Source organism: Microtus ochrogaster, chromosome 21 (assembly GCF_000317375.1).
Source record: "Microtus ochrogaster isolate Prairie Vole_2 chromosome 21, MicOch1.0, whole genome shotgun sequence".
Taxonomy (NCBI): domain Eukaryota; kingdom Metazoa; phylum Chordata; class Mammalia; order Rodentia; family Cricetidae; genus Microtus; species Microtus ochrogaster.
The window spans coordinates 50,287,056-50,311,396 of NC_022022.1; the positions used below are offsets into that span (position 1 = coordinate 50,287,056).

Sequence of the window (24,341 nt, forward strand, 5' to 3'; positions counted from 1 at the left end):
TGTCCTGTAGCCAACAGTGGTAGATCCATGTGTACCTGTGTCCTGTAGCCAGCAGTGGTAGATCTGTGTGTACACATGTCCTGTAGCCAACAGTGATACATCCATGTGTACACGTGTCCTGTAGCCAACAGTAACACATCTGTGTGTACACATGTCCTGCATCCAACAGTGGTAGATCCATGTACACACATGTCCTGTGGGCAGTAGTTCAAGTTAGTCTTTCCAGAGTGACCAGGTGCTGCCTACAGCTAAACTTGCAAATTAAACTGTTAGGATTTTAGTCATTAATGTTAAATCTGGATTATATTATGTTTTCCATAGCATTATATCCTCTTAATATAAATGACAGGATATATAGGAATCTAGAACACTTACCTTTATTTCATATACCATAAAAAGGAAATTTCAAAAGTAAGCCTGTTTTTCAGGACTTCCACAATTAGAAGTATTTTCTGTAATCATAAAGGATGTGTACACACACACACACACACACACACACACACACACACAGTGGAGCTTTGTCAGTAATTGTTCCTTACCATTATTTTGTTTTAAACGAGTTTTCACAGAGATTTAGACTCACATCGAAATTGAATGTGAAGTGTAGTGTTTCCATGGGAACCCATTCTTCTGTGTGTATGTTTGTGTGTAGATTTTTGTATGGGCTTTTGTTTTCAGCTTCTGTTGGTAAATGCCCAGGAGAGAAACTACTGGGTAGATAACAAAAATCCATGCAAAATTATTATTCCTCCATTGGGTTTGTTGTAACTTACCTATAAATTCTGGCTCTTCGCAGGCTGAGGCAGGAGGACTGTGAGTTCTAGGCCATTCTGGACCTCATGGAGAAATCCTGTCCCTTGCCAATCTTTCCTCATCCACATTTCTAAAGGTGTGGGGGAGTGAAGGAGGTGGTGGGGAAATCTCTACAGACTGTCTTCCGAAGTGGCTGCTTTCCCATTTTCTTTTCCCTATGATCAAGGAACGGGCGGGATTGTCGCCCCACACTGTCCCTGGCATTTAGTGTTGACTGTTTGAACGTGAGCCGTTTTATAAGCATCTCCTTGTTTCGGTTTGTAATTCCTTAATGATGCATAATGTGGAACCTGCTCCCCTACGCTCACTGCTTTCTGTGCGTGCTCCTTGAGCTAGGATCTGTTAGTTCTTAGACACCACCCCTAATAACTTAGGCTTCTTGTTCAGTTTTAAGAATTTTTTGCACATTTAGTTGGAAACCACCTTCTCAGTGATGTCATTTGTAAATGTTTCCAACACATCGCTGGCTTTTGTTCTGTGCTCTTGGTCCTTAACCTTAAAAGCAAAGCAGAAAAAGGACACAGATGCAAATTCAGAAGCATCCAGCTAAGTAAGATCCTGTGTGTCCCCATGGGATTGGAGATGAAATCCTTCCAAATGGCTAAATGACCTCCAATGTCTGTGTGAACAACTTCCCTTTGCCTAGCCATGACCTCAGGAAAGGTTAGTGGCTTGGAACAGTGCTGTTCATGCATCAGATAGGCTGAAAATGAGATGCATGGTGTATTTCTGAATGAGGATATCTGTCCTCTTCAAAAAGTAAGTAGACAGGGAAACATAGTCTAATGAAGGTGTTCTCTGTAATTCAAGCAAGTTCCCCCCCCCTTCATAACTTCATGCATTACTCAAGATGATTCTGAGGATCAGGTGAAAGGTAGCAATATATTTTCCTTGCAATCTATAATTGAATAAATAATTTTTGACGACAATTGGGAAGAAGTAAGTTCAAGGCAGTATAAAATGGGACACCACTGAGTGTTCAGTGTGCAATGGTTCATGATAAGTGTGCATATCGTTGTCTTCAACTGCATAGAAAAGATTGTAATTCAGTCCGTAAGAGCTGAGTATAAAATAGGTATTTACTCAGATGTGAGAGAATACCTGGATACCTGGGTTAGAATGTAATCTGAGATTGTCTGCCTCAATGAATTTGAGCATTTTTAATTCTTCTCCCTAAGTCCCAGTTGATTAATGACAGAAAGCAGATAGATGCCCTTGAACATAGCATGGTCATGCGCCCCAATGGATTAGTCTTAAGCTTAAACCTTTCTGACTCACATGCCTTATGGAGGCTGTTTGCCATTGTAACCCACAGCTAGAGAGGAGCTGGGGTCTGCTGCTGATCACTGTGAGGGAGGAGCTGCATAGCTCTAGCCAAGGAAAAGATCAAAATTTGAGTTTTTCCAACCATGTATACTTTCGCACCATGGTGAGGTTGAAGAAAATCCTAAACTGAGCATCCTAGCCCAAGGCAAACCTGCATTAGACACAAGGAACCCAACTCTTGGCATTGTGTTTTTAAAATTTTGGAAACCGTGGAGCTCAGTGAACACTGCCATGTGCATGTGCACACAGTCATGTGTCGTCAATATGACCAACTAGTACAGCTATACCTCAGCTCCAGCATTGCTTTGTCCAGAGGTTTTCATGAGGTACGAGTAGTCAGGATACTAAATTGACACCCAAGGGTCACATAATTTAGCATCATTATTACTTATAAATTCCGTGGAAGAAAACCCCTTGATCTTTACAGTCACTGCTTTCCCTGCTCTCTCCTGCTTCCCTTCCTCTGGGACACAATATCATAATGAGATTTCTAAGTTGGTTAACAGATCACCCAGGAGAATACTAGACACTCTGTAGGGGTGGTCAGTGCAGACACAGTGAAAACGTGATATGAGAACATGGAAAGACATGAGGAATGAAGGAAAAAAACCATACACACTACTCCTTGACGGTCCACGCTGTATGAGTACGTATTCTTAAGAGGATGGACTGGGATGAATTTATCGGTGCATTTCAATTGACAGCCATTGTAGGTAGATTTATAACTGTGGATACCAGCTTGCTAGTTCTTTTTGAGAAACTAGAGAACACCACCAAAGTTTTTAAGAGTTCTATCAAAATGGTCTAACGTCAGTTCTTAAGGAATTAGTATTAAGAATCTGAGACACTACCCCGGTTGTGTAAATAGCACTTGATAAAGATCCTCCTGTTTAAAGCCCAAATCGTAGACAAGGTGTGTAAGATTGGAAGTCTGGCCTTGGAACAGAACTGCCGTTTAGTGTTCTACTTCATTTGGTAAAATGGGTTTTCCCAGTTAAGTTTTCATAAGAGGACATCTGGATCGGAACATAGTGCTGCCACCATGGTACCACAAACAGAAGTGCTACCACGTGGGGTCCCTTTGTGACAGTGTGGGAATCAAAGCATCCATCTACTGAGAACACTGTTACCTGCTGGCTGTGTCCAAGGTACATGTAAAATAGTGAATTTTTTTGTCTTTATTTCTGTCTGAGCTCCCCAATAATTTACCATGTGTAATAGGCAAGCCTTCTATACCCAAAAGAATAATCTGAAACATCTTTATCTTCAGTGGAGAGACCCTAAACCCGGAGGATACTTGACGTGTTATTTCCCGTTTTGGGAACTGTCTGTGCACTGCATATACCATGACACATTAGTAACTAATCATCTCTCCAATTCCTCTTGTTGATCCACTTGTTCAGCAATGGTCATAAGATGGGAGACTTTTGGAAGCAGGCAGGGTAGGAACAGGAAGTGAAGAGCTTGTTACGGATGATTACCTGTTTTCACTAAACTGATAAAACAGCAAAAGGCAGTTGGAAGTTAGTGCAAAGATTGTCTGGCAGGTCTGACTTAGGGGGTTGGAAAATGCTGCTGTGCCTTGCTTGCCCAGACAGGTACACACATACACACACTTAGTGCACAGCAGATATCCACTACATGTGTCAAACTCGTTCTTGTACAGATGAATGTTATTACAGATGTAAAAAGCTTACACAATAAAATGTGAAGTTATTTCCATGGGTTCTAAGTGAAAGAGGACTCCATTTCTTGTTGCTACAATACCTACAGAGGATTCAGAAATGGAAAAGATTTAAATGTTGGGAACGGGTGATGTTGAACTGTCTACCACTATTATCAGATCTTCAAATGATTATCTGGGGTATTGGCATAAATAAAGGAATAATTCCAAAAAGAGCAGCTGAAGCCCCATTTTTAAAACTGTAGTGTACTTGTGGCTTATAATTATTTAATCAGCAGGATGACAATTTGAACATAAACACTGTACTGAGAAGGGGAAGATTGAGATGATTTCAACAACATTTTCATAGTGGAAATGTGTAAGTACCCTATTCATTGTATGTCACGATGTAAAGCGTAAGGAAGTCTGTCATATTTGACTGGTGTTGTTTGAGAGAACCATAGGAAAACCAGGGAGAGTGTTTTTGCAGCTGGATTCTCAGTGAATAATTATTGTGCACACACAACCAGTTTACTCTGACAGCACAGAGCCTCAAGTAGTTTAGTGAATTTTTCTATCTATACACCCTCCACAAGTGAGCCATTGAATAGTCTACCAGAAAGAAGCACTTTTATTTCCTTAATGCAGAAAATTTCTTTTAGGAAAGCTCAAATAGATAGACTAGAAATTCTCCCCCCGCAAAGCTACCATTCTGCATAGGGAGAGGGACACAGATATTTCAGTGAACTGTTGTGTTTGTTTTAGATGGCAAAGCTTTCATTACTGCTTCCCACCATTACTACCCCAGCAGTTAAGAAGCTTGTAACTCGGTTTCTATTCCCAGTTGTGAAAGTGAAATTACTATTACTTCATGTTCTACTTTCCCAATCATGTGTAAGAGTGAACAGGACCTGTGTTAATAACTCTGAGTAGTGTTCAATTGGTATGCTTATCTCAGTAATTTATCCTAAAAAGGTTGAATTTAATTATTGTCTCAAAGATTTATTTATACTTGAATAGATTTTTAGACAGTCACTCTTATAGATAATGGTGGCTTTTTTACAATCTTTGAAAAATAATTGTGGGTACACCTTTCAAGTTAGTAACAAAGAAGATTTCTGCTCTACCTTGAAACTTTTGTTCATAAACAAATTTCAATTTTGCTGGAAGTTCTGAATCTCTATGACACTTGAGTGCAGCCTAGTTGGCATCTTAAACGTCAAGGTGCAGCATTGTATGTGTGTTCCTGTGCATCTGGTGAGAAGCCTGTGCTGTGTTCTCTCTCTGCTCCACGGCAGAGCCATTGCTAGGCACCCTCTGTTGGAGTAGTGCTAGGCTATGGTGTTTCTTTAAATAGAATTGTTGAACACCAGGTCGTCAGCACAAGGCAGGAAGGAGGCCCTCCCTCCGCCTCCATTGCCATTCACCACACTTGGTGAATCTGCAGCTTTTCTTGTGGACAGCACATTTGGTTCCATGGCCACATGCATATTCTTCCTATGTGTTTTTAAAACTCACGATGTGATGTCCTTTTGAGAAAAGTGGAGCTGCTTGGCACAGAGGCCCACACTGCTGATTTTGTGTTGAATGATTAATTCCTTAATGAAATTCGTTTTTTATGTCTTTTTGTTGTTGTGTTTCTGGGTCAGGGTGTGGCTGTGTATCCCCGGCTAGCATCAAGTCCTCAATCTTTCTGTTCCACTCCTCCAGCCCACCCCCATGTATTGTAATTACAAACTCTGCGTCGGCATACCTGGAGATGAAATTACATTTTTCAGTAACTCTGAATTTCCAGCCTGTTATTGAAAATTGATAAACTTATTTTCAAGTATACTGATAGATATCAGTTCTTTATGAACTATTTAAACAAAGGAGAATGCATGTGGACACACAAACACACACACACATCCCACACAGAGAACATTACTGTAAGAAGTAGTAAATATCAAAGCTCGGTTATTGGCCAGAAGAATCCATTAAAAGGTAACCGCGGTTCTGGCAGACCTCAGGATTATAGATTTCTATTGGTGTGTCGTCTTCTTGACATGCAAGCCTCTCAGCCTTTGTATTGATCACTCAGTCTTCGGAAAGAGGCCGTGTTCCCACGTCAGAGCTCTAAGGAAGTTTTTTTGTTTTGTTTCGTTTTAATTTAATTAGTATGCCTTAACTGTTCTCTCTTTACTGGCAACAATAAACTTTATACATACCTCCTCAGACCTTGAGGTTTCTTCTATGCTAACTGTCGTTTCATATCAGTAAATTTGGCTCAATCTGTGTTTTCATCTGAGCGAATGTTTTGTGGGATTGGGGAGTTGGTGTGTTCCATCCTCAGTTTGCTCGCTGGAGTTCTTCAGTACACTCACGCTTTCCCGTAGAACCCAAGCCTACAGCTTCTGAGAAGCTGCATACGTCCCATATGCTGCTTATCCCAAGTGCTTTTATTTATCTACTTGTGGTGTCAGGTTTATCAACCATTTATCCATTAGGATGGAATGTAAATGGGGAAAAATAAATAACATAGAAGCTTGCCAGAAGATGCAAAATGTATTGAGTTTATTTCCTGTGTCTTAGTGGTGGGTTTCACAAATTCTCTTGCTATTGGCTGAATTTGTCTATAGACAGTGACTTGGAATTTCCTTTTTGACTGGAGAGTTGCTAATATAGATTCTTGAATCTTAGTACAGTAGTATATAATCATGACAGCTTTAACTGGACACAGGCTTTACATGTTACCTACTGATCAGCATGCAGATTGAAGGGTTACTGAAAGGAGAGATTATTGCCAAAACAAAGCAAAACAAAAAATGAACTATATTTAACACTGACAGTTATTGTGTGAGAAAGACTAATAAACTATAGAATAACTTCTGATACAAGTCATCTAAGTGACCCTTATGCCCACACCTAATGGAGGAAGAAGAAACAATAGGGTCTTCACTGCTGGGATCTGGGTCCTCCCTTTGAAAAGAATGTTTGTGAAGTGGTTCTCTTACTTGATTAAGTCAAGGGAGAGTCCCCGTCTACATTCTTGTTTTTGCTGGCTCTTTCTCATACATAGGGTTTGCCCCTTTCACATTGGGTTCCTTGTGTGGATGATGAACTGTCTTTTTTTCTCTGAAGACAGTGTTTCTGCTTTTTGTGTGACCTGGGGCTGGCTAGTTGAAAATCAGACTTGCGTGAATATTTTAAAGCTTTGCGTTTGGTTTTTATCTTGGACAAAGTAGATAATGACAAGCAAAACTCAGAGTGTTCTTGAATACTGGCCCATTGTTGTTTGATTAACCATGTATAATATACTTGAAGCCTCCTCTCTCAGTCTCCTGAATGCTGGAATCACAACTGTACCACCACTGCCATGGCTCCTATACAGAGCTTCTGATCTGAAATGGTAATGAATAAAAAAGACTTGAAACAAATTGTGCCTTCTGGTAACCACCATCAAGTAAGCACACAGAATAGACATTTGAGCTTAATTGTAAAGAACAATGAGATGGATGGGTAGTGGTGGCTCACGCTTTTAATCCCAGCACCTGGGAGGTAGAGGCAGGCAGATCTCTGTGAGTTCCAGGACAGCCAGGGTTGTACAGAGAAACCTGTCTTGGAAAACTAAAGGAAGATAGAAAGGGGAGGGAGAGGGAAAGGGGGGGGGGATTATTTCTACCAGTTTTTTACCACTTTGTCATGCAGCTTTATATAATCAGGAATGCAGTGCACTCTAGAGTTTCTGTGTACATTTAATGAGTTTTTCAATCAAATTTTGAACATAGACAGACATAGGATAGAGAAAGCCCTTATTTCTTTGTTATTGTTGTTTTTGTTTGGGTTGGTTTATTTGTTGTTGTGTTTTGAGACAGGGTTTCACTGAGTCATCCTTGCTGGTCTGGAGCTTTCTGTGTAGACCAGGCTGGCCTTGTATTAAGAGATCTGCCTGCCTCACCTGCCCAAGTGCTGGGACTAAAGGTGTGCACCACCACATCCAATCAGCCCTTGATCTGTATCTCATTTTCTGATTAGCGGTCTAACATTCAGCGTTTATTGATGAATTTTATTAAATAGTGAAAGCTAGTTCTTTAGTTATTTGGAAGCATTTTAAGCCATCAAAAATCATGATTCTCCTTATTTTCTAGATATTTATATACTAGAATTGTTAACATAGGACCATAATACAATAGTAAAAGTAAAATCACGCCAATATTAATGTTCTAGCCTGCACATTGGCTGAGGAAAGTTATTGTGAAGAATGAGTTTTCCTGTGGCATTTTACTAATACATATTTAGCTGTCCTGCAGATTTTAACGGCCCATCCTTCTTACCTTACTCAGCCTTTCTTTAAATATATTATAGCAATTTAAATTGTTTAGTGCTGGTTGCTATTCTGCAATTAATTTTGGACCTAATAATATCTGTTTCACATGTTTCTAGGAGAAATCTCATTATGAAAAAAAAAAAAGCAACAGCGAAGAGATTCTGCTGCCTCTTAATATTGGTCCATTCCACATAAACCCATCAAGGGTAGCATATAAGGAATAAACATGAGAGATGATGAACTACCATTTTTCCCTGAAGACAGTGGGTCTTCACTGCTTTTTTGTATACACCCCAAGGGCATGGTTTTATGATTTCGTTAACACACTGCCTACATGTGTTGTTCAGACTGTGAGGGGTACCTGAGAGAAAGATTTTAAGGCTCGGGGTTTTCAGGGTTTCAGTCCCAGCTCACGTGTCTCCATTATGTTGGTCCTGGTGGGAGGCAGAATATCATGGTAGGAGGAGTGTGCTGCAGAGGAGACTGTGCTTCTCGTGGACACTGCAGAATGTACTACAGGGAGACACTCTTTCTGGTTTGATTCTTTTCTCTGACCTGTCGGTTTTACTCCCCCTCCTTTGTGCTGGCTGAAAGGCAGGACTCTTTCAGAGGCCTGTTTATGATAAATAAGTTCAGTCTGGATTGGTTGTAGCATTTTTTATGTCATTTGAAGTTTTTAGCTGTTCTGGTGGATAAATGGTCTGTGGGAAATTTTCATGCTACTCACTATATACTTTATAGTAACCTTGGTGCAAATGTGCTAGGCCATACCACACTTTAAATGTTTCCCATGACACCTAATCCAAAGGGAGTGGGAGTAGGGATAGCATTCATAGTGTATCAAGCAAGCTTTGTGCAAAATTCGGTCAGTCATTTAGTATATGAGACATTAAGCTTCATTCAGCTTTCATACATGAGTGTTCCTGGTTGGAGTACAGATCACATAGGTCACCTGCCAAGGCCAGTAGGTAAAATTATAACTGTGCCATGCAGAGTTTGGAGAAGAAGCTGAAGATGTAAAAAAAGTCCAATAATTCAGTTTACTTCAAGGACATTAATTCAATGGCAGCAAAATGTTTATTCATTCAATAAAAGTGTTGATAGAGAATGGCCCATTTCTACAATTGATGCTTAATACTTAACTTAAAACTTCATACTATAATAAAGATGGAAATCAGTAAGTTTTAAACTATACGAGAAGTAAATTTTAAGCAAATGAGGGTTGATAGACATAGTTTCCCTTTCTCCTCCTCTTCGTCTACCCACTCGAAGATAACGCCATCACTCGCATCTAGCATGCACACTAATAGCCTGTGTGTCAAGGAATGTATTCTAAGTTACATGTCTTTACTAGTGGTTTCAGTATAATCTCTAATCAAGAGATCGTTCAAAAGATGAGTTTTCCTGCCCCTCATTGCCTTTGGAACTTGCTAGAACCATAAATCTAGAGAAGGCAAGAAAATGTGTACTAACTTTTAAAAGCATATTTTGTTATTTGATGAGCTTGCTCCACACACATTAAATTATATCCTGATCTAGCCCTAAGATCACGGCATCATTAATTTATGGAGCCACATATGTGTTCTCTAGAGCTGGTCATGAAGGCGGTCTCAAGTCTTGAGATATATAAGCAGGTGTGTGAAGGGTGATGGCTTACTGTCATAACTAATAAATGACAACTCAAGACATTTGTGTGTACACTTCCATTTATTTCTACCCTTGATGAACAGACCTTTATTAAGCCGCAATGATTACTGAATGTGAAATGTAACCAAGATTATTTTTTATTCAAATATAATTTAAATATTCATCAAAGCGAAGTTATGCTTAAGACTGACAGTGACTATTAACATCAAAAAATATAATTAACTGCATTGGGTATCATGAAGTGGAGTTAGCCAAATAGCCGAGAGGTCTAATTGCTCTGGAGTTTGAGAAGCGATGGTTTTATTTGATGCTGTATCTGAGGAATTAATAGTAGTGTGGTTTCCTATGTGGGCCAATTAAAAGCTGCCTGTTAAGGTTCATTGCTCTATAGGAAACCCATTGACTATCACTTAGTAAACAGGATTGACATGTCAGTGTGTACAAGAAGATAAAATAGAATAAAAACCCTGAAAATGAGATGTACATAGACTTGCATCCTGTCACGGAGTTATGGAGGTGCTGGGAAGCTCTGCATCTTTCCTTCTTTGTCTGGTGCCCAGTGTCCGCCCTGTGGGAGGATTCACAGCCAATGTTCTCACAAGACTTGCCTGGGGTTTGGGACCATAAACCTTCTACCTCGGAGGCAGCTGTTAGTTAGTGCCAGACGATGGAGGAAAAGACTCACCATCCCTCACAGTAGCTCTCCAGCTCCTCACCCAGACAGATGGTTCCATCTTCCAGGAGCTCAGCATCTCATTCTGCCCAAAGTGCTTCTGTCTTGGGTTCCCTGATAGAGTTTAGAGTTATCCCAGGAAGCCTCTTAGAGATCTCTCCCTCACATTTCTCTTCCTGTGCTACTCAACCAAAGGTCAGTGCTGATATTAAATATAAAACACATCCTGCAGGGATATTGGTTATGTATATTTTAAGTATGGCAGCTAAGTTTTAAAACTAAGCATTTCAAAGCAAAAGACAAAGGTGAAAATTGAGCGGCGTAAGTCTAAAAATGGCGTTTTTCATCTTTGTCATGTCATCCCCTATCTTTCGTGAAAGTAGTATTTTGACCTTTGTGTCTCCCTTAAGCCTTTTAGCTGCATACAGAAAGAAACCATTCCTGATTGAACCTGGAAGATTTTTGCCCTGCTGAGGCTACAGAGATTCAAGAGTGGTTAGGCATCCTAATGGCATTTTGACATTATTGACATTGTTGAAATGGAAATGTTTAAGGGCCAATGATAAGAGCAAGATCTCCCAATGCTTCTTTTTCTTAATAATGATGTATCAAATATGCTTAATAAGTTAGTCATAATTTCTAGCATAAAGTAGATAATGTATGTACATGTACTGCTTTAGCTGCTATCATGGAGTTTATGTTTTTAAGATGAATATGCTTTGGAAGCTATACCTATAAAATGCATCACCTAGGATACTTATTCCATCTGGATGGATGTCATATTTAGTTAGCACTTTTGAAAGTCATGAAACTCCTAAAATAGAGCAGTAGAGTTGAGTTGGCTTTGTACAGTATGATAAGGCCCGTCCTAGGTCTCTAATATGAAGTGATAAAGATGACTCTCCAGCCAACCACTGTTAAGGTAGTTCTCCAGTTCTAGATGTGTGCCACTTTTAGCTTCCAAAGGTGCTATGTTGGATGCTCCACAACATGACACTCTGCTCACATCCCTGCCTGTACTTGCAGTTAGTGGTTTTAAATGTTCTCAAGGTCCCCGTGACCTGCACCTTCTACACAAGTTATTGATAGAGAGCTACTTCATGCTAGGAGTACAGTATTAAATGGAAGCCTTCAGCCTTCATTGCCTAAAAAAAAATATCTGTGTTATTTGTACATGTTATAAATCATGAAAATCGAATTTCCACTGTATTGACGAACTTTGGAGCCAGGTTTGACTCAGGAAGATTCAGCCTTTGTCTAAGCTTCATTGGCATGCACTATGAAATGCTTACTATGTTCTGATGCACCATACCCCTTGCATCAGCTAAAGGCATCCATTAATAGCTAGCAAAAATATACATTTGCAAGAGTCCAGGCTGGTGTCTGTGGGGTTAAGTTGAGAAAAGGTACTGCGGAGTGTATAGGACATGGCTCCGATGTTCTTCGAACTGTAGCCAACCACTCAGCTGTAATTTGCTGACATAGAGCGGGTACTCTGAATCTCCTACCTGATACAACACTTCACCCAACATGGCGGGAGAAAAGGAAAACAGCCAGAGTAACTGAGAGGGAAAAATACACCGTAGGTTGATGGGACTCTGAAGCCTGTGAGCAGTTCAACTGCTCCACTCCTGAGCTCATCATCTCTGCTTTCGGCACCATAGGACCTTTATCTGCCACCTTTTTGAAGCCTTATAATTTCCCTTCTTGCCTTTTGGCCACGGAGTAGGGGTCTTTCTAACACCCCCTTCTTTGTATTCCTAAAAGCATTCGGTTGTTATGCAAGGGCTTATAATGTCGCCGTTGAAATGGATACTAAGGCTCGAGAGGCTGTATTAACTCTGACTACACCAGAGTTCATTGTTTGGTAGCAGAAAACAGTAACACATAATTCCATATGCACCTTGTTAGCTTTTATCTACATAGATATTGTTTGAATGTGATTATTTTAGGGTATTACTACTTATGTGATTGTCTTTCTGTCTGTCATCTCTCTGTCATCTTTTTAAGGTGATGTGTCCTCTTGTGACTGAGAAGCAACAACACGAATCCTCCCTTGATCCACACTTTTTAAAAGGAGCTCTTTGGGTAATAGGCTGTAGACTGAATGCTTATGAGTTGTGTTCAGTTATCGAGAATGCCATCAGCAATGCCTTGTTGCTTTCTTATCAGCTGCTTCCTGCTGTCAGCTTGGCACTTATTTCAATAGGAAAGGATTTACATCAAATGTGATGCCTTATTATATGCAGCTAACACGGGGTTTTTAATTGTGCAAACACACGAGACTCCTGCGGTGGTAGTCAATTTGATAAAAGGATTAGATTATGAATATTTTGTCATGATTAAAGATTACTTCTGATTTATCAGAGGCAAGCTAGTGAAATTTGTCATCTATTTATCAGTCAGATGAGACTCCATTAAATTCGAGTGTGAACCACAAAGTACTGATCTCTTTATATTGTCTCTCCAGGATTTGATGTTTATACTCAGATGAGGGTATTGAGGGTTGTTTGGGGCCATCCTCCTGGCTCAGCTGACTGCTTCTAGCACCCCAAGGGTGTGTGTTTCTAGCTTTGGCCTTTGTTGTTTTTAATCTTCAAGTAAATATCTATGCCTGTACAAAATTTCTGCAGCTTTTATAAAGGAAATGACTGACATGTATCATAAGCCGTTTTCGGTTGTTCACTCATTAGCAAACAAAAAGACGAGGCATAGAATAATAAATCCAGTTTAGAAAGCTCTCTTTCAGTGACTACTTCTTGGTGAAGGTAGTTCTGAGCATTGCAGGAATTTATAAGAAGCCTAACATCTACAGGGAGGGGAAATCTTATGCTCTGGTAACTACTAAAATCCTAAGAAAACAAAATAAAATGCTGAGTGTTTGAGGGGTAAATACTATAAAAGAAGCAGATAGGAAGAAGCTTACACTTTAATTCTAAAAACTGACAGATTGAATACCAGCTAAAATAAAGCATAGACCTTTCAGCACAAAGCAGAATGAGCGTAATTGACAATTAGATGCAGACCTTTCTAGACATATGCCAAGAACACAGAAAAAGATCTCTTTGAGCTTTCAGCACCCATGCTTGACCCTTGCTCATGGGATCCTTCTTAGCACTGGGACCTGGAGAAACTGGTATCAGAGTTTGTTGTTTGGTTTTTTTTGTTTTTGTTTTTTTTTGTTTTTTTTTTTTTTACCTCAGAGACTTAAAGGGAATCTTCTTCAGAAGAGGAGAACATTCCAGCATGTCCGTGCAGCAATTTCTCTGTGGTGTGCTGTTTCAGACTACAGAGATGATCAGGGATCTGTGGGTCTACATGAAGAGGCTGTTCCTATAGAGATTTTCTTTGTTCTTTTTGTTGGAAATCAGTTCTGAACTGTACTGTGGAGGGGGTGTTTTTTGTTTGGTTTTAGGGTGTAGTTTTTGGTAACTTGATCAAATTATCTTGATTTTTGGGTGTTTTGTCTGTATTCATTATATTAGGCCAGTGATCTAAGAACTGACTACTTGGCTGCCCTCAGATTGAGCAGTAAGGGAAGCATAGGGGAAGAAAGACAAAGGGGTAGGCAGACTCCAGGGGCTGGAGGGAGAACTGAGCACCCTACCTATAGGCCTAGATTTACCTCTTATTTTTAAATACGGACTTTTTTTTTTCTTAAATAAAACTGTTCTTGACAGAGCTGTTCTGTTGTTCAGCTCTGACTCTAATTTGGCCTCTATATTTGATAGATAGATAACTTATTCTTGGACCTGTAATTAACAGACCAGCATTGTCATTTGTGGAGCCACAGAGGCAAAAATATTTCTCATTGAATGCTCTTTCATACGCAAATAATTACAAAGGAAAAAGATCTGGGGTGGCCAGTCTAAATCTGAAGATAATTAGACAGGGTAGAGTATGGAAATGGAATGTCACCAGGGCATAGTTGCTAACATCTTTGTACTATAGAAAGAGTAAACACCCCTTGTTCACACTGAGTGCATAGGTGCTCTAGGGAGGTGGGGTATAGTAGGATCACAGGAGTAGGTTCTCAGTTGATGGAAACATTGCGTGAATTTCTCCTGCTTTGGAAAAGCCAAGGTAAGGGAGCATAGGTATCGTGACTCTTATAAGTTGCAAAACTAAAGTGAGTAGAGACAGATTCCTGGCCTTTGAGTTAATCTCCTGACATGCTGTCTTTAGGATCATGTGTTTTTCCCTTGGTGGAACCTTCACGCAATCATGTACACCACGTATGTCCTCCTGCAACACTGACTCATGAACTCAGTTCATATTAAGACGTGTTAATATGAACGCATTCAGAACTTTTCGCTGCCTTTCAGAACACTAGGTATTTTTATACATTTCTTTGTAAACCATGATATACATTTTATTAGCAGCTGCAGGAAATAAAGCACTGGTTGTATCATAAAAGTATTAACAAACATGTATTTTGATAAGTAAGTTTAGTGAAGAAAAGTCACGCTTAGAAATGACCTAGAACAGAGTTGGAATAATGAGCAGTGGCGCTTTCAGTGTTATAAGCATTTTAATAAGACATGAGAAGCTTCCACTCAGTAGATTAAATACTTTAACATAGTTAAGTTTTGCACGGATGGAATTTTTTTTAAGATAAGCCCCACTTATAAAAGTCTTAACATTATATTTCTGAGCATTCAATTGGATTTGTATGGGATGTTTATCAACATTTGTTGCAGTGTTTAATCCAAATGAGATCTGTAGAAGCAGAAAGTATACTAGTTATCAATTAGACTGGGGAGTTTGTCTTATGTTTATTATAATGCTGACTAAATGACAACCCATGTTCCATAAAGAATCAGAAAATATAATCTCAGTGGTGTAATTTTCATCAATATCATGACTTGAACACAGCTTCTCGTACATTTCTGGTGCAGTCTTGCCCTCCAAAGCTCCTTCTAGTTACAGTTCCCTTGCTTTATTTCAAGCTCTAATCCTCTGAGCGGGTAATTAACAGACCAGCAGAGCCATTTGTGGCAAAGAAGAGCCATAAGGGTGAAAATATTTCTTCACTGAATGATCTTTCCGAAGTAAATAATTACAAAGGAAAAGAAAGATTTGGGATGACCAATCTAAATCTGAGGATAATTAGACAGAGTTTGGAAGTCGAAGCGCTTGGCATGTACAATTCTCACATCATAACAAAACTAATTAAATATTTAGAAACCAAAATCCCCTCACAATTTGAAGAAAAATAACCCACGACAAAGGGGTCTGTAACTTTGCAGATAATTAGCAAGAGGTACAGGAGAGAAGACATCGTAGATTGGCTCTGTGGCTCTGCAAGGTCACGTCTTGTTATGCTGTGTCTTTTATACAGTCTGGTAACACGTTTGCTGCTAATTTAATCTAACTAGGGCATCCCATAGTGATTTCCCATTCTCCTTGTTAACCGTGACAGCTTATACAAGTCCAAACTGTAATAGGTTAACATTTTTATAAATAATTACTCTTAATTTTTGCAGGTGGTATTTTTTTTTGAATGATTAAAAGTATAGGTCCGGAGCATCTAGATGCAAAGCAATACTTTTGAAATATATAATTTTTAATATATGTTTTTTATTCCCCACTTAAGTGATCTTATTCTTTTCATTAAGCAGTTAGACTTCATGACCCTATGAATGGAGCAGTCTCAGTGGCGTGCTTTGTAAATAAATACCTCTGGTTTTGCTAATAAAAGCAAGGGCATTTGTGTTGAATGCGCATTTCTGCAAACAACAGATTTTGTACTGGATTAATAAGGCTCAGAGTGAGTCAAACCTCATTTGCATTAAACTGACCCCAAGGTCCAGTAAAAACTGCAAGGAGTTTCAGTGGTTCCTAAAACATAAAAAGTTGTTTTTAGCACAGCATCACCACTTCAAGATGCTTATTTTAATAATTAATGTGGAATTTTAAGATAATTTTACCAGTCTGCAAGAAGCAAATCATTTATATGCTTTAAGATCCATATATGTTGTGGTTGTATTTCCTGGCACAGTAGTTTGCTAGGATATAAACTGACCCTGGATGGCATTACTGTTCGAGATACTCTCTTTTCCAACATCTTCAATAAATGGAATGATAGCCCCAAAGCAAAATAAATTAAATAGGATTTTTTTTTTTTTGTCAGACATTGATAGAATCACCCTAAACTACTTTGGAGGAGGCCTACTTTTCTTCCACATATCATTCTTCAGCAGTCAAACAGGAGTTATGTATTTGTAGCACAAAAATACGCACTCAGATTTCTGGTTATATATGCAGTGTTAGATTTTTCTACGATTGTTCCCACAGCAGTTTCAAAGTTTTAATCACTACAATCGTGACAAATCATTATTACATTAAAACTTTTGATAACACTAATATGTAGGAGATTGAGTGAAATACAATTTGAACTGCTCAGTTTTTTGTAATTATTTGTCTATGCATGGCTAGTATTTGGTGCTTTGGGTTCTGGTGCAGTAGCAACTCTATTCAGAAATGATTGTGAAATGCATTGAATAAGACAATATTCTATCATTCTTACAAGTAATAGCCTAACATGCCTAAAGAATTCCGTTCTGGCCAGGTAGAACTCTTCTAGATAACACAGATTACTAAATGAATTATGAGAAGATAGTTACATGACACATGGGAGCATCCCATAGTGCTCCGCTTATAACTTCCTAATGTCATGTTTACCTAGGAATTGTTTAAGCTCTCACTTCATAATGAATAAGAAATCAGTACCTGCTTCCATAGCACTGTGAAAGTTTAGATGATAAAAAGACATTTCGTTATAAGCTTTAGTTTAGAAAAGAGATTTTTGATTGAGCACTCAGCAGCCTCCCTCCTGACCCTGGAGAATGGCTGTTTCAGAAGTCTTGGGGGTGCTATCCCTTTCTTGCCTGAATTGAGTATTTGGTTTCCACATATTTCCTTGCATGGGCGCTCTCCAGCTTGTGGGGTCAAATCACATGCTGTGTGTGGAGTACCTAATTCTCCCTCTGTACTAAGAGGGACAAGTGTGAGAATAATAGAATCAGATCATTTGAAGTGTTAGCACATGGGAGAATGATGGCCAATTGAAGTGCTTCCCCGCATAAATAAATAGCCTATACATTAAGTGTTTGTTGTTTTCTTTCACGATATAAAACTTTGTCCTAAATGACATAATTCTGCAAGACCAGGAACAGCAGACTAAAGCAGACTTGGGTGTCTGTTGTGCATTTTTTGTTAACCATACTTATTTACAAGCAGAAATAGCGTGGTTAGCCATTCATCATTTTTGCCATTCAGAAACATGTACTTACATGCTTGTCGTATGTTTGACTCGAATAAGAGTCTCAGAAGCTGACCAGTCCTCTTTCGTTTTTATTTGTGTGTGTGTGTGTGTGTGTGTGTGTGTGTGTGTGTGTGTTTCAGTTTGTTGTTCCTCATTTTCTCTGGTTTGCCGCAAAGCCTCTCTACATTTGTTTAGCTTGTATACTTGAATGGAATGAAGTATACGAATTGACTTCATTTATTTTTTATTGTTGCTTGAAGCTTGGGAATGAATATCATTCCTACTCCATTAATTAGATCCGTGATAGAAGATTCAACTGTAGATGTTCTCCTCATTTAGAATATACTGTTAGCCAGCCATGGTTGTAGGTTAAAAAGTCCCAGACTCCCACCATAACTGTTATGTTTATAGTTGACCTTTGGACATGGGTAACATTCTTAGTATCTTAACACCTTGAAAGTCGTATTTCTTCTAAAAATGAACATTTTAAGATCAAAGGTAACTGGCAGGAGAGGCGTGTGGAAACAATAAACCTGTTATTGCTAGTTTGTTGTAATTGAAGTTTAAAAATAGCAGATGCCAATTAGAGAAGGAACTTGTGGAAACTTCACACACTCGGTAAAGAATTGAACTAATTCTGCAGGATCTTTCACATTTTAAGCAAGGTTGAATTTAGTTCCTGTCCTGATAATGCCAAGCTTCTCTGTTGCATGTTGGAGTATTTGTTCAAGTTGGTAGATTTTGCATTTTTAATCTTCCGTAGAACTGTGGTGAATAATGGCCCCTGGCAGGAGATAATGAAATTTTCTTAATTTATATTTTCAAGTAGAAGCTTCAATTGAAAATGGCATCCTATGGCCTGGAGACATAGCTCGAGTGCAAATTCCAGGGGAGCTGCAGTAATAATGCAGTGCCGTTGGTGATGGGGAACGATGGGACAGTGAAGAAGTAATTTAAGGAAGAAAAGGAAATGCACCAAAGCTTTATTGTAGCATATCTAATGATCTGGGGAAGATTCCCAATGGTTCTTGGAGCATGACTGGAGAAGCTAATGTTATCTTGCCAAAACAGAAGTCTCTGCTTAATCAGCAGAACAAGACTATTGATTAAAACACCTCACACAATAGATTACGCATGGAATCTCATCTTCATACTTTGCACTTGGTAAAGTGTAATAATGAGCATAAGATAATCAAAAGCAGAGTAAAAAGCAATTTGTCGGGAAATGTACGATTCAAGATTAGAGTTGGAATAGAAGCAAGTTTGCGTGGATAAGTTTAGCCTGCGTTTAAAGGTATACACAAGAAAGAATACACACAGTGCCCTGGAAGAGGAGAGCATGTTCTGTGTCTCTGGATTTGCAGATCTCTGTGTTCTATAAGGGGCATTGTTCCCAGGGATTGTCATGGTCGGGGAATTCCTGGTTATCCAGGCATGACACGAAGTTCATATTCCTTCTCCAGTTGAACCTTATCCATAAACTTCTAGGGAAGGTAATGCATTTTCTAGATGAGAAAGTTGAGCTCCAACTGGTTACTGCACTGTTTATGGAGTCACTGATTGCAGGCAGAAAGTTAGTAGCTAGTTCTTCATCATGTTCAAACATGTTAATTGGGCACTCATCTTCCCAAGTTAGCACAGAGCCAGTACTCTGCTCTGTTCTTTTTCAATACAATTACAATCAGCAGCATACGAACCAGCAAGCATTTTGTCTCGCCCAAACCAAAAGACTGTGTTTCTCCAATTAATAGTTGTAACTTTGTGTATGAAGTTTTCTGAAGGTGAGTTAGAAAATCAAGCAGCCCTTGAATAAATAATTTCCCTGCCTCAGCCTTGACAGCTGAGATGTCGGAGCTCTTCCAAGCTGCACCTGACCTGTTCTAATTTTGGTATGCTGGTGTGTAAATGAATATCCTTCCACAAAATAGTTTTTCATCAATTACACATGGTTTTTGGATGCAGTTCATTTTAATTTTGAATTTATTGTGAATGTCCTAAGAATTAATATCAACATTGACTACCATAGAGGGGATCAAATGCATGGTGTGTAACCATCCTACAGATTGTGAGGGTGAAGAAATTTTTGAGTTGCTCATTGGAGTATTTTGTAATTGTTTTTATCCTATCTATTATGCATAAACTTGAGTAGTGACACCAGGTTCAAATATTTGCTTCAATTTCCCCTGATATTGAAATATATTTATATCAATGATTTAAATAGTCTCAATATTTGGACTTATTTATCTTAGGAAAAGTAGTTCATAAGTATACTATAAAGGGGAGGCGGCTTGACAATAGTTAGAGAAGCACCCATAGACTTTCTGGTTTTTTAAAATTCAGGTTATAAAGATGAACATTTGGCTTCGTTTTTTTTTTCATTCTACTCCCTCAGGTTAGCATTAAAGGATTATAATAATGGGCTTTTAAATACTGTCTAACATATGGTGTTTTGCCATATTTAAACCCATTTGTAATGTGTAAAGCGAGATTTAGTATTTTCTTTGTGTAATTGATGGTTCTAGGAATAAGATGTAAATTTTTAGTATTAATGTAGATCATTAATATAATGAATCTCTTATTTTATTTGCATATGGTGATGTTTTGAAGCATTTGTTATTGGATTTGATTTAATTTCTTGTGGAAATTGAGGTCCGGTATGATGTTGCCTATATGTTTGATAGAGAAAACTCTCTTAATATTATAGTCAGACATTTGTGCTCAGAATTAATATAAAAATAATATACAGGTTGGGTTTTTTTGTTTAGCTTTGATGTTGCCATGCTGGGGATCAAACTGTGGCTTCATATAGCTCAAGGAGGAACTCTACCCCTGAACCCTACTCTAGAGGAAGGTGATATATCAGAATAATTTAACTTAATGAAGAATATAAGCAAATATTGGGAGAGGCATTTAAGCACATCTGTATTTATTTTCCTGGCACTATGCATCATGTACCTAAGTTTAGTAGTCATTATTTCCTCATGAGTCTAAGTGGTTACATTTATACCTTCTGAGGATTAAGGCACCATATTTAGTTGGTTAATTAAATCAGACAAAATACAGAGACAATAACAATAGTTACAATGGATTAAGTACTTTCTTTCGTTTTAAATTACATTTGTCTGTAGAATACAGCCTATTTTTATAGATAGTGAAAAATCTTAATTTCACGTTTAATGAGTGAAAAGAGTTTTAATTACAAAGAAAATTTTTAGGAAAAGATTATGCCTTTTCTCCTGTCTATAAAGTAGATTTATATGGGTCATGTGCGAGTTCTTAGACGTCATATTTACTTTGACTCACCAATAAAATGAATGTAAGGCCTGCTCAAAATAGTGGCAGTAGGAACTTTTGATTCCAGGATAGGTCGGCATTGCAAACCCCAATTATGTGTTTAGATAAATCTTGCTATTTGTTTTCTGCCTTGTTTCTGTGAAATTTTGTGGAAGAAAATTTTAGCTACCATGCCTAGTCTTTTATTTTTCTGAAATATTTAAGCTTACTACGTTTTGTTTTGGTGGTTTTCAGAGCAAGGAAACACACCCTCCTGCTATTTGAAACTACTCTGGGGTCTCCCCAGCACTGAGCTCTCCTCCTTCTGGGTGAGCCTTGAACCTTTTTCTTTCTAACAAGCTTTTGTATGATCCCTATCCTGATCTGTTCTGAGGTCCGTGTTCTGATAGCCACTGCTTTAACTATCTTTAGTGATCCGTGTATCTTCATCACTGCACAACAGCCCAAGAGCTATTATTTGTAATTGAACTATTTAAAGTTCGTCCAAAATCCATTTCTGTGTGATGAACAGTAATTAAAGTTCTTCCAAGCAGTAACCCAGTGTCTACTTTATAGAAAAGCACCTTTCTCTTATACCTCTGTCTTAATTACATTCATTTTTATGATTACTGCCTGGGTTGTTAACTTTGAAAATCCACAAGGTGTTATCAAAATGTGTCAGTCTTTTACTTGTTAGTGCAGCAATAGCTTTGCTCACAACAGCCAGCTCTTTATGTGGGACGGGGAGAATCAAGCTCGATCTCCGCCCTGTGTGGACACAATCTCCAGAATAAATTTCATTTCTTGGCTTATGCTTCCTTTTCATTTCCATGGCAATGAAAATTGAAAACTGAGCCCTTGGTAAGAATTTACTTCTCTTTTGTGACTAAGTAATTACTTTCTCATTCTTGATTTCTTCAATGATAGCAATTTCCAGTCTGACCCATAGCACACAGGTTCACAAACTGCCAGACATTTCCTCATAGTGAGAACTCATACGGTGTATTTTCCTCTTGGTCCCCACTGCTACTGTATCTGAACCTCCAAAGACCTCTCATATGTCTCTGGTTAAAAATACTGGTGTCCACAGCTATGATTCTCTTACCCTTTTCAGTTAAGTTCTTCTTCTTAATTACTCTTAATTGAACTAGTCCAAATCTCCAATTTATCTAAATCCTCACCCTCTTAGTGCTAGAGACTGAACACAAAACCTTCTACAGATTCCATATGCTTGCTCCCATTAAGCGAAACACCAATATCCTGCATGTGTGTACCAGAAGCAGGTGTTACAAGTTAGCTAGAGTTACAAGTGGTCATGAGCCACTTGAAGTGAGTTCTGGGAACAGAGCTCAGGGCTCTGGAAGAGTGGGAAGCACTCTTAACGCTCAGACATCTCTCCAGCACCACTGTATTTCTATTTTTCAGAAAACGATATATACCATGAGTTTTTTTTTCAACTGTATGTTTTCACTTTCTTTCCAAACCTTCATCTTCTTAGTGCATTTCAGGCTCATGGCAAACTCTCTCCTTTTCTTCTCTTTCTAATCTGGCCATGTGGAAAAAAAAAAAACCCTCAATAAAAAGGGGGAAGTAGCCGGGCGGTGGTGGCGCACGCCTTTAATCCCAGCACTTGGGAGGCAGAGGCAGAGGCAGGAGGATCTCTGTGAGTTCGAGGCCAGCCTGGTCTACAAGAGCTAGTTCCAGGACAGGAACCAAAAAGCTACGGAGAAACCCTGTCTCGAAAATCCAAAAAGGGGGGGGGGTAATGCTGTATGTAAACTTCATTCACTAACTGAATTATTATTTTATGCGTTTTCTACAAGTATGTTTCAAGCCCTTGGAAAATAAATAGCAAACTATGTTTGAGTGATTATGAAATATACATGCTGGGGAATGTGAAAGAGGTGTTAAGCATGTAGTGGTTGGCTTTTCTTGCTTTCTGAGAGGCCAGAACACGAAACATAAGGACAGTCCCTGTAGATATGAATAAGTACAAGAAAAGGCATCCAAGACTTGAGTGTTTTTTGGGGACCAGCATAGGTCTGAGGACACCTGGAAGATCAAGTGAGGTTTAAGAAGCAGTGAAATTTCTTACTGCTAAACCAGGAATGAAAAGAAATGAAATGTCAGAATTGTGTTTCTGTAGGAGTTAAAACACAAGATACTGAACCATTGAGAAATAGCAAATCCACCCTTCATTTTAAATTTTACAATACAAAATTGTTTCTGCGATTTATGTTAAAATAATTCATTTTATTAAATGGTGAACCATAGGCAGTTTCTTCAAATGATTGGGGGCAGGTGGGAGGAAAGAGAAAGAACAGAACAAAGCGCTATGTTGTATGAGATGAACCACTTACAAATTCATGGGACAGGATGTCTTACCAACAAAATACCGTATTGTCTCAGGGACTGTTGAGATCAAAGCTAACTGGTTTAATGTTTGCAGTGCATTATTTCAATCTTAGTTACAATTTACTCAATATTGTGGAGTCACTGAAATTCACTGTAATATATTTTAAATTAGAAACTGTAGCCATTTAATCCTGTAGATCTTTTCTGCTTTACTTCTCTTCAGGACAGCTCTCTGGGGTTTTGAGTTGCAGTGGTATCAGTGTGCGTGACTTAGCATGTCTCCCACGTTAGTATGACTCTGCTCCCACCATCCTGGGATTCCTGTGCTGGGAGCAGGTCTGCTTTTCCCAGACTGCTCTACGGCGCTATTTTATACTTCGGTTATTTTATGCACCATAGAATATTTGGTATTCAAATTGTTGAATAAATTTTGTAATAATGCCCTGGTTCTGCTTGCTTTGCCTTCTTAATGTATATACTATCAAGAAGTGTAATGAAACCCCTGCAAACATTCCATTCCACTGGGCTGTAATCAAATCAAATTATAAAAGAAATAGTTCTGGCATTTACAAAGCTTAAGAGAAGACCATCTGGGCCCATTTATATAACTCAGGCACCATTCTGCCTTGAATACCACCTTAATTCCAGTATCCTTGCTGACCTAATGACAGCAACGACAACAAAGTGAATACTTCCACACAGTAATATATAAGACATTTTAGGCATTGTGTTCATGGCATCATCTTTAATATTAACCTTCAGAACATCCCGGTACACAGTCACATCACGGACAGAATCATAGCTTCTGTGAAAAGCCGCAAGAGCGCTTAGACATTCACGGTGCTCCAGGCACTCTGCTGGACGGTTTTAGTGCCTCTGTCATTTTGCAGGCCTCCACATGTAAGGTGGGAAGTGCTAGCAAATGCCTCGTGTTCATGAGTGTAGACAGTGCCTGGGTTAGAACACATAGCAGAAACTGGACATAGAGGCTGAAATCTGGGTCTGCATGTGTTTCGGG

The 24,341-nt window shown here is 38.8% G+C and overlaps 1 protein-coding gene across 31 annotated transcripts in view; it reads left to right on the forward strand.

Annotated features, from left to right (window-relative positions):
* Positions 1-24,341, forward strand: part of Adgrl2 (adhesion G protein-coupled receptor L2) — a 208,263-nt gene that overhangs the window by 131,004 nt on the left and 52,918 nt on the right. The gene's annotated exons all lie outside the window — the stretch shown is intronic.